The 17,771-nt window shown below is 39.6% G+C and overlaps 1 long non-coding RNA gene across 1 annotated transcript in view; it reads left to right on the top strand.

The window, feature by feature from the left end:
• LOC134518331 (uncharacterized) overlaps positions 1-6,105 on the top strand; it is a 95,812-nt gene extending 89,707 nt beyond the window's left edge. The window contains exon 4 of the long non-coding RNA XR_010071931.1: positions 6,027-6,105. This is a non-coding gene — a long non-coding RNA (uncharacterized LOC134518331). The remainder of the gene's footprint in view (positions 1-6,026) is intronic.
• Positions 6,106-17,771: the final 11,666 nt, after the last annotated feature.

The following is a 17,771-nucleotide window of genomic DNA, read 5'->3' as shown; positions in this document are numbered from 1 at the left end:
TTCCCAGGGAATCAGGATTGGGTCCAAAGTCTTGAAAGAAGCTTAAGCTATTTAAATTTTCATGTGTAGCAACAGAAATGGCATTCTTGGCTCTCTAAATTATAGCTTTCACAAGGCCAACGCTGCTGTTCATTCTCGCTTGCCATACTGTCTTAGTTATGAATTCATCATGTTTGAGACCCTAAAACACAGAGTCAAACAATGCCACTTACAATGATCCAGAGTCCTCATTACCTTCCTTCTTTAGCTATGGGAGGCTGGGCTTGCATACATCATCCTAAAAATATTTACCCAAAGCCATGAAAACTGCTGGAATTGTGCTTTGCCTCTGCTATACAAAGTACACTTTTTAATAGGCATGGGTCAAAAGCAAATTGACTTTTTAGAGGGAAACAGGCTGCTCCTCAAAAACTGTTAGGGATTCTGTCATCTGGAATATCCCTGTCCTGTTGACCTTATTTACAGATTTCATGAAAAATACAGCATCATAACATTGATATATAGACCCTCTAGCATTCAATTTCTTTAAAGGATGCCTCCATATGAAATAAGGATGCTGGTCATGAATCCACGCATGCTGAGGCAATACTAATGAGGCTAAGCACTGTGGAATACCTTGCACACAAAGGCTTTTTTAAAATGTAGTCATACACTTTGGAAATAAAGCAATTTGGCATCTTACTATAGCTACAAATGAGGTTGTATTATAGGAGGGGGAGTCGGGTAATAGAAGTGACAGTTGTGGAGTGTTATTGACAGCTTTTTTTGTAACTGCAAAATGGGTCTGCATTTATCCACATTGTCCAAGCTCTGGTCTTCTTTAGGAGTAAAACACAATCATAGGACGGTTACATTTCATTGGGTCTGTTGGAATAATACTTTGTCATAAGCAATTAAAACATCTTTTATTATTATTTTTATGCTTTTTAGTATGATAATCATGCACGCAAACATAATTCAAATGCACCGAGGACCATACAAAGCAAGTAGGTGAGATAGACACAAGGCAGGTGTTATAAAAGTTGAAGGAACAATTTGAGGGCAAGGAAAAAATGCTGGATTTTTTGAGAGGGAGAAAGTAGGTGGGCTCCATTAGAAGTCTGCGCAGTGGAAAGTAAAAGGAAAAGCACTGGAAGGAGACAAATAAAGGAAGATTATTTTAACAGCTATGGATGAGGACCCTAGCTGAGGTGTAGGGAAAGTGAGGGAGACTAGAGGAAAGAATCAGGAAGAAAAAAAGTCAGTAGAAATATAAGAAATTCTTTCTGGATACCCAGACATCCCTGGTTTGGCTGGTTTGGATCTGATGTTTATCTGGCCGTTCTCTGGACTCTGTCACATTGTGCGCAGTGAGGGGAGGTGCCGCCTGCCCACTGCCCGGTGCAGTTTTGGGCTGGGATTGCTGGATGAGGGCTGGCACCAGTTTGCCCCAGCATGTGATACTGCAGTGTTGTGCTGTCTGATGAGAGGCTCAGCGATAGCAGAAAGCAGAGCCACGACCCCTGATAGCGACTGCCTGCAGCAATCCAAATCGTGGGCAGAGATGAGAACATCTCCTAAGCTCAAGGAATTGCAGTGGAATGTTTAGGCCAAAGCATGAGGACAGATATTAGAAATGTTCTTTAGTTAGTATAAGGGTAGAGATTGTACTTGCATGGATTACTAGATGGGAGGCACAAGTAACCTATTAAGATTTATTAGGGAGTTATTGAGCAAAGGGGAACTCAGAGATATGAAACACAGGGGAGGAGGACACACAGACAAATGAAAGAGAACGGCTGAGCACCAACAGTATGCCTGGGATTGAGCCTTCGTTAATCAGCAGTCACCGTTTAGAGCGAAGAGATCAGGATTCCTTAAAGATTCGGTGTGAACTCTAGGGAAGATTCAAGAGAGGTGAAAACACTGAGCTTAGAAATGTGCGTAATCACGCGTTATTTTGTCTAGAACTGCAAATGGCAGTTGCTCTTGGGAACCTGTGGGAAAGAATAGACTTGAAACAAACAGGCTTGGGATTCCTGGGCCTATTGCTGATAAGGGATGGTAAACTGAGAACCTGTGGTCCAAAAGATCAGCCAAACAACGGGCGTCTGCTGATGCTTAGACAAATCTGAATGGACATGGGGAAGCCAAGGGAGTGCCCCGTTAAAGGGGTTCTGCCAGGCTTGTGACTTCTCCATTTGTTTTTAGTGTCTCCGTCTTCTCTCTTATTTAAACAAACTTAGCAAGAAGGCCTGGAAAGGCTGGAAGTGTTTATTCTGCTAATCTTTCCTGCAATTTCAGGGAATTCTGTACTTGTCTGGAATGCTCTAATGCTGTTTGTGATCTTTGGGTCACAATACAATGGCAATCATGGTAAAATGATAGTATTTATGCATGTGAACATATGGTCATCTTTACGATGTATGTATGTCATTAACATAACGACAGCAAAATACTATGGGGATTATCTAATTATCTTTCAGAATATCAATTTTTTCTCTTTTAAGTTGAAATGTGGGTGCTTTTTTACATAAATTGGTATCAGTCTGTAAAAGCTATGCTGTGTCTTGCAAAGAAAACAATTTATCAGTGTGACATGATTCATCATATTTCAGCATTCAGATGCACAAGGGATCACATATACAAAGACATTCCATAGTGCTTTCTAATAAAGTAAAATAAAATAAAATAAAAGACAACTGTGTTTATGTGATACAAAATTGTCTTTTGCCTGCGAGGATAAAGTTATCAGGAATAGAGATCTTTAGACTGAAACAAGTATGTTCATTTAGCTTTCATAACCTTGACCGGCAGTGCCTTTTGTGTCTGGCCTATAGAAATTTATAGCAAGTGTTGCATGTACTTTTAGCCTGCATTTTTTGTATGATCAATAGATCAGAATTGAATGATAGTAGTAGCTTAGAGTCAGCAATTCAGTTTAATAGACAGCTTATGAAATTATGCACAACCTTATAGGCCTTTAAAACAATGTTAAAAATCAATTTGATGTTTGGCAAACACTCAGCGTAGCTCTGTCAATACAGGGTGACACACTGAGGTCATGCCGTAGCAAATTCTGCTCTCAGGTGGTCATGTAATGAAAAAATAACGCCATTAAAATCAGCGGGGTGACTAACTTTACAACGGTGCGTAATGGGGCAGGATGTGACTTTTATGGGAAGAGTCTCTTCCCGTTGGAGTTGAAGAGTTAGGTGCCAGATACAGACTACTGACATGAATGGAGTTTAGATTTTCTCTGACGGGTAGAGGCCTACCATTTTTGCTCACAAAAATGTCTAAGCAGCGTATCTATATGTCAACACATATACATTGATTATATATACGGATATATTGGGTTAGTTTGTAAGCAATCACTCTTCTAATAAATTTTAAAAATATGTTCTGTACAACATCATTGCTTACTGAACATTTGACACCTGATTCTCATTTGTCTCCTCCAAATTCTATAAGACAACGCAAGTCCTCATATATGAGGGTGCTCTGTGAAGCATAAATATGCTGATTCGAAGAAAGGAAACAAATCCTGGGACAAATCTCCGTCTTCTGTAAGCATTGTGCTCACATGTAGTGGTTGGCATATTTTAAGCAGGTAAAATTAACCTCCAGTCATGAAAGTTCGCTTCTGCCCTTAATACATATGTGCTTTTCTATACATGCCAATAGAGTCAACTCCTATAGGTGTTCGTGTGTCTACCTTAGTTAAAATGAGTGTTATTTTTCTGAGATAAGTAAACTTTGGATATGACTGCCAGCCATTCTCAACTTGTGCGACCAGAGAAGATAGTGAAGGACCCCGGTAACAGGAGACATACGACATGTTACAGAATTTCATCCTGAATGACTGATTGGTTTTCATGGTGATTTTTTCAGTGGATTTCTACATTTGATGAAAGTGTTTGGGCTTGAAAATTTCCAGCTGTTTATTTTCATCTGGAGGAGTTTTAACAATTAGTGGATAGAAATTTCAAGGCTGTAACTGACCAGTGTCCTTTTTTTTTTTGAAATAAATTAGTTAAACTTGTGGCTTATGATAATTACAGCTCATCATATGAAATGATATTTATGGGAGCTAATCTGTCTTAATCACTTGTAACAGAAGGCACTTTGTTGAGAGAATTGAGCAGGACTTCAGAACAATTAATTTCACCTTCAGCTGTATAAAGGGGAAAACCAAGTAAGTTCTACGTGTTTCTGGTTTAGTTTTCTCCAAGACTGAAAACTAAATCATTATTACTGCTATTAGACCATATTTATACCTTATCATTTTATGTCAGGGAACAGCAAGAGCCTGCTACCACTCAAGGGAAGGTGAGCCTCTTGCCAAGGGTGACCTCCATGGTGGCAGTGCTCTCACTGCTCCATGCACAGTCCTACAGGGTCTGACCATGGTGTCAGGAGCTGGTAATAGAGTCCATCAAAAGCCCCAGACAAGGCCAGCAGTAAACCAGGTCCAGGGTCCATCCAGGGAGCCCAGTCAGGGATGAAAGGAGACAAGGACAGAGACAAGACTGGAGGCAAGGCTTCAACATGACAGACTGAGAGAGTTGGGGTTGTTCAGTCTGGAGAAAAGAAGACTCGGAGGAGACCTTATAGTGGCCTACCAGTATCTTCAGGGGGCCTACAAGAAAGCTGGTGAGGGACTTTTTAGGATGTCGGGTAATGGTAGGACTAGAGGGAATGGATTAAAACTAGAGATGGGGCGATTCAGACTGGACGTTAAGAAGAAGTTCTTCACCAAGAGGGTGGTGAGACACTGGCACAGGTTGCCCAGAGAGGTGGTGGAAGCCCCATCCCTGGAAGTTTTTAAGGCCAGGCTGGACGGGGCTCTGAGCAACATGGTCTGGTGGGTGGTGTCCCTGCCCATGGCAGGGGGGTTGGAACTGGATGATCTTTAAGGTCCCTTCCAACCCTGACAATTCTATGATTCTATGATTCTAACATGGGTCCAAATTCCAACCAGGAGATGAGGGCAAAGACAGGACTTGGAGACAATCTATAACATACATCTGAAGCATGCATGCAGCCAACATGGAGGTCCAAGGTGCAGCCAGGAGGCAGGCCTGGAGGCAAGCATACCTACAAAATAGTTCAGGCAGGGTCTGAAAGCCTGGACTTAAGTGGAGCCCCTGGGCCCAGGGGCAGGGGAGTGGGTCCCCACTGAGGTGGGTCAGGGCCATTAAGACCTTTTAGTGCCTGCAGATCCCTGGCATTTTAGAAAAGATAGTCTTTTCACTGAAGAGCTTTGTCTACAAGAGAAAAATACGGGGAGTTAAAAAAAGAAATTGTGCACCTCAGCTTCTCAGTGTGTCCTAGTAGCACAGGTTATCACTGTCTTTGCAGAGGCAAAATTAAGTAATCATTTAACTAGTATTTTAAATGTTTTTCATAGGAGGAATCACAATGTAACAGAGGAGTTGAGAGAATAACTGGAAAGCCTATAATGGTGTTTTAAAATTTTGTACCTCTAGTATGTGATTGCTAGCAAAGCTCTGAAAGTAGATGACAGAATTTGAAGCTGCTCCACAGTAATTTTTGAATATTATATATTAACCCGTATGTTATTGTATTAACCCAGTGTGTTTGTCTAGAAGGCAGGGGGAGGATGAAGAAGCAGGAAAAAAGAAATTATTGCTGAGAAGTCCCTTATCTGGAGCCCACACTTGAAAGCTATAGAGGGACAATAGTTGAGCCATTGGTTTTGAGAACTTTGTCTTAATCTCCTGCTGAGTTTACAGTACTGGTTTTATCTAGGAAGGGCAAACCCTGAGAACACAGAAGAATAACCCCCTTGTGACTCTGGGTGTTTAAATGGGATTCTTCCTCAGAAAAGAGGTTGGTGTTTTGTTGGGGGCAACAGGCTGACATGTGCAATGTTTGAAAAAATAAAGCCTGCCCATCCTAATGGGTAATGCAGTGAGCCTTTGACAAAGATGAAATAGAAATGTCTCCAGCTTTTCAGAATCTCATTTTTTTTAATGACTGCTTTGATTCTACAGTTAAATAATGAATGTTTTTACTTTCAGGAGCTGTTTTGTCAATATATGTGCCTGTCAGTATGTCATTGACTCTGAAGTGGGACTAAACAGGCTGTTAACAACTGACCTAATGCATATATCGCTGATTCCTGTTAAACAGAACGTGTCTAACTGAATAATATTATCCATTCAAAATATCAGGTCAGTGTTTATTCCAGTTTAGTTAATCAGGGCTGGGTAAAGACACACTGTGTCTGTGAATGATGACCTTAGCACAAACGGGGAGATTACTACTGTCTCGTGCCTCCTAGGTCCACTTCCAAGTAAATCCTTCTGTATAAACTTATTTCTGTTCTTGGTTGTTGTACTCCAGACTTAATGGTATAATGCATCATTCAGTATATGCTCTCTGGTTTTTGTATTGCAAACATTAGAAGTGAGAAGAAATTCACTGCAGTGTTTTATACTAAACACTTTGTTACCACTCATGGGAACTGTTTAAGCCTAATTTATGAACTACTATGTGACAAATTTTGTAAAGCTGTGAAATTAAATTAAACAAATACAACTGTTTACTTGGTAATTATTTACCATATAATTTCCATACCACTCTATGGTACATTGCAATTAAGTGATCAATAGTGACTATGAGTGCCAGGAGCACTCCATTATATCCGTGGCCTGCAAATAAGCTGTTACCAAATGAAATGAGCTAAACTGCACAGAAAATACTGAAGGTACCGATCCACACCACAGGTGGGTAATGCACTCATCGTACAGCCTGGCTACATGCTTATTTCTGTCTATAAATTCAGAAAGATAATGCTACTATTTCATTTATCCCAAGTGCTGTATGGGCCTGTATGCTGAGAAGCCCATATGATAGATGGCATAGGTAGATCAGTTCAAAAGAGAAACATATTGTAGCTCTGAATTACACTGTTTATATTCCCAGAGAATTCAGCTTTGTAACTCATTAGGAGAAGGAGTCCTTGTTTCCAAAGTTATTCACTGAGAAACTAACAGCCAGCGAATTTCTTTGTCACTAAGCAGTGGAGTACAGGAGTTAGGGGCCTCTTGTGCAGGCTTCACATGCCTGGTAGAGAATTCTCCTCTGCCTGGCTCGAGTACATGGGAAGCACTGATATTCCTGCCTCCCTATCAAGGAGAGATGGATGAGGGTGGCAGAAGGTATTGCAGCTTTGTATTTGTGCAGCCATTGCACAGTAGAGGGCAAAAGTGGAATTTCTCATTCAGTGTCCTGCTGGTTGTTGGATTCAGTCTTCACCCATTTATTACCGACGTCAGTGGTTCCTACTGTGGCAATGTGGCAGGTATGGTGATGGAACCTCTACGAACTTGGCCTAACTTCTCCCCTGAATTCAAACTCAGGAAAAGATTCATCTGCAAACTCCTGGAAGGAAGGACAAAGATGGTAGCGTGCCAGCCAAGTGAATCGTAGCATGAGAGGTTATGCTTGGAGTTTTGCTACTAACCTTCCATTGGAGTAGGACCAGGAGCCTTTTTAAGAAGTCTGACGCTTTGTAGCACGGGGAGGCCAATGAAATATTTCTCCTGGCTAAAAACTGATTGAATATTTGGAATAAAGGGAATGGTAGCTTAGAAGGAGAATTTCCATGGCTTTCGAACTATACATCAATAAGTTACTTGCGGTTTCTTCTCGTTGTTTGCATAACTGGTATTTTCAAATGTCTCTCTTTGTCGATTTCTGGCATTGAAATATGAGTAGGGGCATGACAATAGAAAGTGAAAAGGCACATTCCCCAGTTTTTGGGTACATTATTCCATGAATCGCTTTTGTCGTTGCACATGACCAATTGACCTTTGAAACTGTGTCAGAAATAACTCCGCATCTTGATGGATGACACTGACCTTAATAACAATAACAAAAAGAAAGTAAAAAATGCAGCGGCTTTTCTCTGTAATCACCATGGACTGCTGGCTGTCAGGCTCAGACTTTCCTTATTGTTCTTCTCATTTACAAGCCAGACAGCATTACAATGGTTTGTACTTATTGGCTAGCACAAGAGCTAATGTGCGACGGGGTGGCGCAGTGCAGCAGCCAGAACTTCATGGTGTTAGCAGAGAGGGAAAGGAACTCGAGAGCATTCTTTAGATATACAGCAGGGACTCTGCAGACAGGAGTGTTACAGTCTGTTGTGGTAAACTGTGTTTTACCAACTTTATTTCTCCTGAAAAAAAAAAAAAAAGGCTTTCAAACACTGTAGTGATAAACAGAGCGCTTACACCTAGCAGCATTCACAGATGAAGATACTTTTGCCTCCTGATAACACACAATATATGCGTTATCATTGTGTGCATATTCCATTAAGAAACAGACCTGGATTAGATTCTTGTGGACAGATTATGGAATGTTGCCTTTGTATTCATGACTGAAATGGAATAATAGGATTTACCCGATTCAGAGATCAGGCCTTGTTTAAAAGAACAGACAAACCAAGAATGGGAACACAAACCTTTTGTATCAATCCAAATAGGGAAAAAAAATTAAATAGAATGGCCCCAGCTTCTATAATACTTTTGTCCTTATGTGTCATGATACAAGTGACTTCTATTATCGTTAAAAAAAATAGAATCTTCTATGCAACCATTCAGTTGAAAATGCCGTAATTTAAAAATATTGATTAAAAATGAGGTAAGTAATAATACAATGTGTGGAGTTAATGAGAGAAGTGCTATATTGCTTTGATAGATCTTTTGTCCCTCTAGGTTTAGGAAGCAGACAGTATTCGCGCTACACAATTTACTAACCTTGTCTAAAGAAGTGAGCCCAAAATGGTGAGTCCTTACCCTAGTGTTTAACAAAGGCCATTGTGAATCTATTCCAGTTGGGTACTTTTCCAGATTTCACGCCCATTAAAGCATCAATTACCTCTGACATTTCTATCAGTCTCCTAATAAGTTTGCACTTACTAGATTTCCAGAAATCATGAGCAAATTAATCCAGGCATTAATCAGACTGCAGAGGGAATAACTTAAAAAAGGAGAAAAAAAGATCAGTATAATTTATGATAATAGATTTTCAAATAAATTGCTTCCTTTGGTTAATAACTTGTTCTCTTGTGACTACATACTTGAAATTACACTGGAAGTTGTTTTTCTGACTAGATCAATTAGTTAATGTTTACACAGCACTTTGAAGATGTAAAGCACTATGTACATGCAGACTTGTTGTTATTATTGCTGGATCGGTCGATAATCTACCAGGCTTACAGTCCTCTTTGTAAAGCACATTTAACGACTGTCCAGTTACCTTTAGCCATCCTGCAGAAGGGTTTGTTTCCTCTTTCTTTTTCATATTTTTAGAGGACCTTCAGTTACGTTGGTGGGTTTTCAGTTGGGGGGCTTCTGTTTTATAATACTGAATAGCCACTTCATTGTACTGAAAAGACCCAGGAGGTAGACAGGCTAAAGTTATTATTACCTATTATTACTTATTATTGCCTCAATTAACAGGTTTAAAAGCCCACTGGACCTGGAATCAATGAGATCAGAAATGGGATAAATTAGTTCTATTTACTCTGTTTATTTTCCTCCCCCTGTATGACTGAATACCTCTCTCTTAACACAGGGATAGGGGTACACCTCAGTGAATTTCAAAATCATTTGAGTTTTGAAATGATAAGGATTAACTGCGTTGAAATAAACACTGTTTTCAAAGGGGCTTGTTTTGGGGATGCACAGCAGGGGACATTCTGCATTGTATGCTGAAGTCAAGTTAGTTATGGAGACACACAATGGGTAAGTAGTTAAGCTTCAGTCGAATTTAGGGGCTTGAAATACTCAAAGCTAGTGGGAGTTTGGCTGTTTGCAAGGAAGCTCTCGGACACTAATCCAGTCATTCCTAACAAAGGGATGGAATCGCTGAAATGCAGTGCTTATTTTTCTCTCAGACTTTTTTTATTTAACCTTACAAATATTTCAGCCTATTGCTGAGCTTTTATATGGTGAAGTACTCTGTACATCACATCCTTATTGTTCTTTCAGAACAAAATGAAAGCCAAGCAAAAAAATGGGAAAGGGAGAAGAGGGACATTGCAGACATAGACACCTAAGAAATTGTGATTAATACCACTCCGCAGTTTTATAATGCTTTTGTCTAGTGGCACTGGCCTGGAACAAACAATAACAAACCAACCATAATGTAACGTCCCCTGAGAGCCATTTGGATCATGCAGGAGCTGGAAAGCCGACAGCATGAGCTAGTGAAAACTGTTCTAATTACTTGTTAAGATACACTCTAAAATCTGGCAAAGCGATCTGTACTGAGCACCACGAGCGGTGCAGCAGTGCCACCACCTGAAAGAAAGGGAGAGTCTAAGGGTGGGGGAGGAAGCAGTGAGGATAATTACATGAAATCAGAGTAAATAAAGGTCTGATTCCGAAATCTATCTGAAATCCTGCTGCAGCCATTCCTAATGAGGCCAGCCTTTGGCCTTTCTCCCAGAAATCAGTTTGTTTTCATCTCCAGCACTAACTCCAAGACGTAGTGGGTATGATATGCACATGAAACCTGAGCAGAAGAGAAAGGAAACTAACAGGAAAGGGTTCTCTCCTTGCATGTGGAGTAGGAAGGTGCAATGTAGGATCACTTTTTCCCTGAGCTCCTCCGGGAGACGGATGTTCCTCTTGCATGCCTCCCGCTTTCCTGTTGATCTTTGCACAGGAGGACTCCAGAGGTATTGGAAAATGAAAGGAGAGGTAAGAAAGAACTACAGCCTTTTCACTCTCTGTATCTTTACATCAATCTCATGTGGTTTGATGACTGGGTGACAAGACAAGACAGTAAGAAGTATGCTCACCAAGGAAATATGTTTGCTAAGCAGCTGAGCAACCTTGCTTTCAATCTCTTATCTAGTAAAAGAGATGCTTTTCTGGTGTGGGGGTCCCAAAACCTGTGACATACCCAATAGGCCATCTTCACAGCCTTACATACCTCAGGGCCAAATAATTAAAAGAAAAAGACTTGTACTGCTGTCTGATTGCAACCTGTCTCTCTGCTGTGTACCAGAAATGTTAAATTAAAAGTCCAAAGTTTGAACATTTCTATAGGAAACCCCAATATTTGTTGAGGAATCTTGAATGCTATGGTTATGTGTAACGACATAGAACATCACAGAAGGAGGCAAAAGCTGTCTGTATAAATTTGTCAATTTAAAGCTTTAAAGGATTTAGGATTGTCATCCTTGGCTGATTTGAGAGGTCCATATATTGTGGCTCCTGAAGACAAAGTAAGACTGAAAGGTGCTGTTTCAATAAATGTACTGCATTTTTAACCAGTAGCCATTGTAAGCATTTTCTGCATGTGGAATGGTTTTGCCCTCAGAGTTTCAGGCTCTCTGGCCACTGTTAGTCCTCTGCAGCGCTGATGTATGTGAGTTGGAATCACGGACTCTTAACAATCAAGGCTCTGTTTTCATTAGGAACATTATATTGGATTTAATATCAGTTATGTGGATTCAAGTTATTTGATGTTTTTTTGGCTATACAGCATTCAAGCAAGCCTACTCACTAGCACAACACACCAACACATTATCAAAAGCAGTTTGCTGATGATCAGCCAGTGCTGTCTCACGTGTGTCAGGTTTCCACTCATTTTTAAACACAGTTTTCTAATAAAGACTGTCCCTAAAAAGTAAAGGAAAGAAAAGTTTCCTAGTTGGGAAAGAAGTCGGTGAAGTGTTTCTATCCATTTATTGGCAGCGTGAATGACGAAAAAGCCAAACAGGTGCACCACGGAGAGCTAAAATCTGCTGTGAGCCTGTAAAAAATAAACCCAAACCCCCCACTCATTTCTGCTGAGGTGAGCATAAGAGGGAGCCTTCCTGTTTGTTTTTTCCCAAACAAGGAGGAAGCACTGAGCTTTATTTTGCTATATCTTGTTTAGCCACCTTGATTAGAGTCTATATTCAGGTTCCTTAATGGCCAGCAAATTATATAGGTTGTTTGAGGTTAAGTAACAATGGGTAGCATGGCTAGCGCAGTTTCCCATGTCTCTAAATATAAACACAATAAGAATCCTGTTAAGACAATGAAGCAAGATAGAAACAGGCTTGCTGCTCGAGCGCGAAGGTTCTTTTTCTTGTTTTCTGGCCATTATGTAAACTGACATTCTGTTTTTCCCATTTGAGAGCAGACCTCTGCCTTATCATCATCACAGCAGATGTGCCCAGAGAATGTTTACCAATAAGGAAAAGAGACATTGCTGTTGTCTGGGTTGTTATTTCCTACAACGAAGAATAGAGGAGTTGGGATGAAGGAGGAGGACGGAAGGCAGCCGGCGTTGAAACGCTACGCTACGGCGACAATGTAAGCAGAGCCCCTGACGTGCGGTTAAGAGCAGAGCTGTTGCATAGCTACCAACTTCATTCAGAAGTGTAGGTGTATGGAAGAAGTGCTAACTGCTACCCAAATCTGTACGTAAGCATCCATACCCACAAGCACAATGTTGCAGTATCTTTTGATGAGAACTATGCAAGCTTTTTTCCCCACACACAGTGAGAGTTGCACCAGATCAAACCCTCCCATGCAAATTTGCGACACCTGTGTGAACTGGGTTTCAAACCGCGTAAGCCACATCTACATCAGCTTTGTTTTATTCTAGTGCAGGGCATTTACGCCAAGATTAGCTTAATTATTTGTAATGTAACCTTGATGCAAAAGCTCCTGTATTGGTAAGGCCAACGAGTATTTTCTACAGATGGAGGAGAGGTTAGTTCCACTAGGAAACTGAATTTCTCTGCAAATATAGAAAATGCCTGCTTTGGAGCAAAATCAAATTAAAGGATAAACAAAGGCAGAATACAACAACTTCTAGGCAGAAAACATGTTTCTGCAGTAATGGCAAAATTTCAACTCTTAAATATTCATGAATATTTCTGAATTTAATAAAGACAAGAAAGTTACAAGATTTAGCTCAGCTCTGGATCTGAACTTCTCTCCTTGCGCAGATACGAGATCTCCTGCCCTAAGTGGCTGTGGCTGCTAAAAAGCAATTTCTGAGAGTCATGAATTATTGAGGCTTGTGTTTAGGGTGCGTCTTTGTCTAAAAAAAAATAGCAAGCTAAATGTCTTTTGAAAGTGTAAGCGATCTCCAACAGCCACTAAACACTCCTTCTAACCAGACATGACCATAAGCTGTCACTGCACTTGTGGCTCTGTAGTTTCTGCAAAATACAAATTATCATTTTCCCTAATTAAGTGTTAGGAGAAGGCTTTGGCTGGTACTTGACCAAGATCTTGGAGCAATAGACAGTTAAAGAGCTTAAAGAGCTGAGAAGTGGTTTTGCAAGTAGTCCAGCCTTCATGCTGGTTGTTTCTCAGTGATCAAAAGGTTCTTTAAATTTTTGCAGTGGGAATTACAGGCACAGAGTTCAGGTCTCTCTTACCTGGGTAAGAGAAATATAAACCAGAGTGAAAAAGTAAAATACTGACACTGTTAACAAGAAGTCAGGGCTTGAAGTCATTCTGATTTCTCCAAGCTATGAATGTTAAAAACCCACTGGTGTCTACATTGGAGTGAAAATGCATCAAATTCTGTGTTCAGTAACAACAGCTTCATTCTCTCTGCTGTAGCTGAAGAAGACGCGCTCAGCTGCAGACCAGTACAGGTATAACCAAAAGCAGAATTTGTGTTCTTCGGGTTGTTTGAAAAGGTTCAGCCTCCAAGACGAAGTGTCACCATCTGTGAGCGAAGGTCTTGGCAGCTGTATTCCAGGCGATCATTTAACTTGTATTAATATAACTTCGCCCTGTGTGTTCATCCCTTTGTGACAGTTTGGAGATGCCATAGATATGGAAAGCAAGGGCACAAGGTTAGGTCTTCTGCACTGCAGTCGACACACACAATATATTTCCACCTCCTGGGATTTGATGGAGCGGTTCATTAGTGCAGTGGAACTTTTTCAAGGTTCTAAGCTTTTTCTTCCAGGTATTTGTCTCTCTAATTATGGTTTTTCTTGTTTTTATCAAAAGTACTTATTTCTGGAAAGCAATAGGGTTAATAAGCCTGGAATTTTTAAAGAAGTCTTTGTGTAATTGTTGTGGCACATTTTATATGCACTGCAACATCATACTCCTGTAGAGAAGAAAATCTATATTTCTCCATCATACTTTAAAGACTAATTCCCTGGAGTAATCTCCATTCTCTACTAGTTTATTCTAAATAAAATTGATTTTTTCTGGGAGATTAAAACCTGCCTTGAAGATTGTGAATGGTTTTGTTGTGTCGGCCTTTATTAATAGACTCCCTGCAGCTTAATTCTGTTTATATAAGTTGAAAACAATAAAAAGAGTTGACAGTTTTGTCAGTTGTGTTTGCTTAAAAAAAATAATTAAAAAAATATATAAAAAAAAAGAAACGCAGACACCTCCTCCCCCTGATGTAGCAAGCAACATCGCTGGAAACAAACTTCAACGAAGTGTTTAGGAAGATCTGACTCATTACTCAGGGTAGAGTGGGCTGTTGAGTTTATCTATGAAACGTTAAATCATGCAGAAAGTGAGCCATAGGACTCGGTGTGTGCTTTGTTAACCAGGAGATGATTGTTTATCACCATCAACAATAACTGACGTACGAGTCTGTTCAGAGAGATATACCCTGCTGTGCTATTTCGCAGTGCACATGGCAGCTCTCACTGCGGTGTAACAGGCACAGGCAGCAAAGTGCGAGGATGCGCTGTGAGTGCCTTGTGGGCAGTAGCTTCCTGCATAGAGATACTGAAACTGGTGCCTTTAATCTGGGGGAGAAAAAAAAAAAAAAAAGAAAAAGAAAAAGAGAAGAAAAAGAGAGGGAAGGGAAGGGAAGGGAAGGGAAGGGAAGGCAAGGCAAGGCAAGGCAAGGCAAGGCAAGGCAAGGCAAGGAAAAAAGAGAGAAGAGAAGAGAAGAGAAGAGAAGAGAAGAGAAGAGAAGAGAAGAGAAGAGAAGAGAAGAGAAGAGAAGAGAAGAGAAGAGAAGAGAAGAGAAGAGAAGAGAAGAGAAGAGAAGAGAAGAGAAGAGAAGAGAAAGGAAAAAAGAAAAGAAAAAAGAAAAGAAAAGAAAAGAAAAAGAAAAAGAAAAAGAAAAAGAAAAAGAAAAAGAAAAAGAAAAAGAAAAAGAAAAAGAAAAAGAAAAAGAAAAAGAAAAAGAAAAAGAAAAAGAAAAAGAAAAAAAGAAAAAAGAAAAAAGTGTATACCTCTTTAATAAGTCGCACGTTTCATTGATAGGACTTGCCTTGTGGAGGTGTCTGCCAGCAGGTAGCTCCTGCCTTTGGAAGTTCAGGTAAACATTGCACTACCGGTTAACAAATGCAGCATTTAAATAGTAGATAGTAGTGCAAATTTACAACTCCTAGTCCATTGTCCTCGAAGTAAGACAGAGGAGCTGAGATCTAGGTGTTAATGCTGAAACATTTAATTCTAACCGTGGTTATCTTCCCAGAATGGAGAAATCGCTTTGCAGGTGATCAGGGAAACTTCTCAACATTTAGAAACTAGCTGAACCATGCCCCTCTCCCATGGCATAGCATCACAGTTTTTATTATTATAATAGCAGGATGAAAGCAAAATTCTTGTTCAAGATAATTCGACAGATATGATCTGAGCTTGCCTAAATTTCCTTCAGCTGCGTTTTGATGTGGGGCAGGCTACCACAGCGGAGTTCTGTCACCAAAACCATTGTATCTTAAAATTCTGAGCTCACACTATCTATCGGCTTGCATTTACTTAAGATATCATCCAGTTTTACTCTAGACATATTCTATACTTTTGCTTTTTGGTGAATGAGTTAAACATTTGGGATTTGTACTTAAATCTCTTTCAGCAAACTCTTTACCTTAGCATGGATAAGAATCATGAAAACATGTTTTTCTACAAGAAACACAATCAAAACATCCTTCTTATCCATTCACAGGCAGAAGTAAATCTGAACTCATAGCGCTGGAAATTGTGTATCCAAACTCTGCTGTGTTTGTATCCAAACTCTCCTGCCCTTTGCCCTTAAGCATTTTTGAATTGAGAGATTTCACTCTTTTCAATAAAAAGCACAACGTACGAGGTGCCATCAATTCATTTGTAGAAGGGTTGTGTTAAATTTCACTGTGGCACGTTTTTATCTATTTTCTTTATAAAAATTCAGGAGAGCCATCCCTAAGTCACGCAGGTATTACAGCATTAAAACATATCTTATAGGAACATGTTACAAATGGGTGTATCGGCAGTGGGTAACTTAATTAAGTCTTCATCACAGAAATGATAAAAATTGAAACCTGTTATTGGCTGGTAGAGCAGACTGGTGGGGCAACTCATAGGTAAAGGAATCCAAAGCAAAGTTACGGGGTGGAAAGCATGAAACCAGAGAAAGAAAATGAGGTAAATAGCAGTGTTTCAGAACAGCCCTGAGGTCCCTGTGTTGGGAACAAGCAGCAGAAGAGAGCTGTCCTATCTTCCCCATCAGAACTTAAAAAGTTTTGAACTTTTGTTATCTTTTGTGCTTTCAGCTTGATATGGGAATTATCTTCAAAGTAGTTATCTAAAGTTTTCTATTTTTTTTCTAGGAAAAAAAACCCACTAACAGCTTAAAAGGAATATTAAAATACAACTGAAAGCAGTAGGAATCTACTAACCGCTGAGTAAAAATTGCCCTTTTATCTATAAATAGATTATTGATTCTGATACAACCACATCACAGTGTGGGTGGAAGAGGAGCTCCGGAAGAATTGATCGTCTCAGAGAGAAAAAAAAAGAAAATTATTTTTACTCCCAGGAATGACGTTTTGGCTGGTCTTTTAAAGCATATTTATATAAGACAAGATTTCTGTTGCATTAATCATAATTCAAGAAACATGCTGTTCTTGAGATTTCATTTGTTACCCTCTGAAAATGTATTGAACTAATAATGAATGGGGACTCCAGGCCTATAAATAGAATTAGTTAGAGTCAGAAAAACTTAGTTTCCAATCTGTATTTTGGAGAACTTGTCCATTCCCTTGGAGTGTTTTGATCTGGCTAGTATGTACAATGTCATGGATATCCTTCCAGTGACACCGGAGCTCATTATAGGCAGCAAGATTAGTTTGTGTGAGAAAGAGGAGAAAGTTGATGCTTCAGCCTTATGCTTCAGGAAAAAACAGAAAGAGATGATCAGTTAGGGGCTTGTTCTCATGATAGCTGTAGCCTGATTGTTGTAATTTAAGATGTAGACGCTATGTTAGAATAAAAGATAGGATAAAAAGATGCTTGCTATTCAGTTTCTCATTACTGCCCACACTTGGTGTCTTTTGATGAAATACTGAATTGTTTTTTGGGTGATACTCATGCTGCATAGTATTTCTTAAGCTGCTAAACAAAGCTGAATCCACCTGCTGGTCTTCTAAGGAAGATCATCTTTCGTATAATTAGAAATATCAGGAATGAATGCAATAGCGGTGGACATTTTCAGTGGAGACAGAGAGATCACAGAAGAACAAGGTCACATTTAAAAAGAAAACCCAAAACAAACCCCAAAAAACCTTATGTCCAGTATTTTCTATGAAAACAAACTGATTCTCTTGGTGTATTGGATTAAATTAAGTGTAACATAAATGAAATTAGAGAGACTAAAATAAAATGTGTTGCAATAGGAGAAAATCAATACAGATATTGGAAAGCAAGAATAATATATAGATGCAAAAAATAGTAAGAGCCTAAGTGAAATTATGCAACTTATTTTTGTTGTATTTTTCTGAAATATAATCAATGTTGTTTGAACCTGGCCTTTTTCTTAGAAAAATAAGT

This window comes from Chroicocephalus ridibundus, chromosome 7 (assembly GCF_963924245.1).
Source record: "Chroicocephalus ridibundus chromosome 7, bChrRid1.1, whole genome shotgun sequence".
Taxonomy (NCBI): Eukaryota; Metazoa; Chordata; class Aves; order Charadriiformes; family Laridae; genus Chroicocephalus; species Chroicocephalus ridibundus.
Note: the sequence above shows the minus strand (reverse complement) of the source record. Positions and strands in the feature narration are given on the sequence as shown.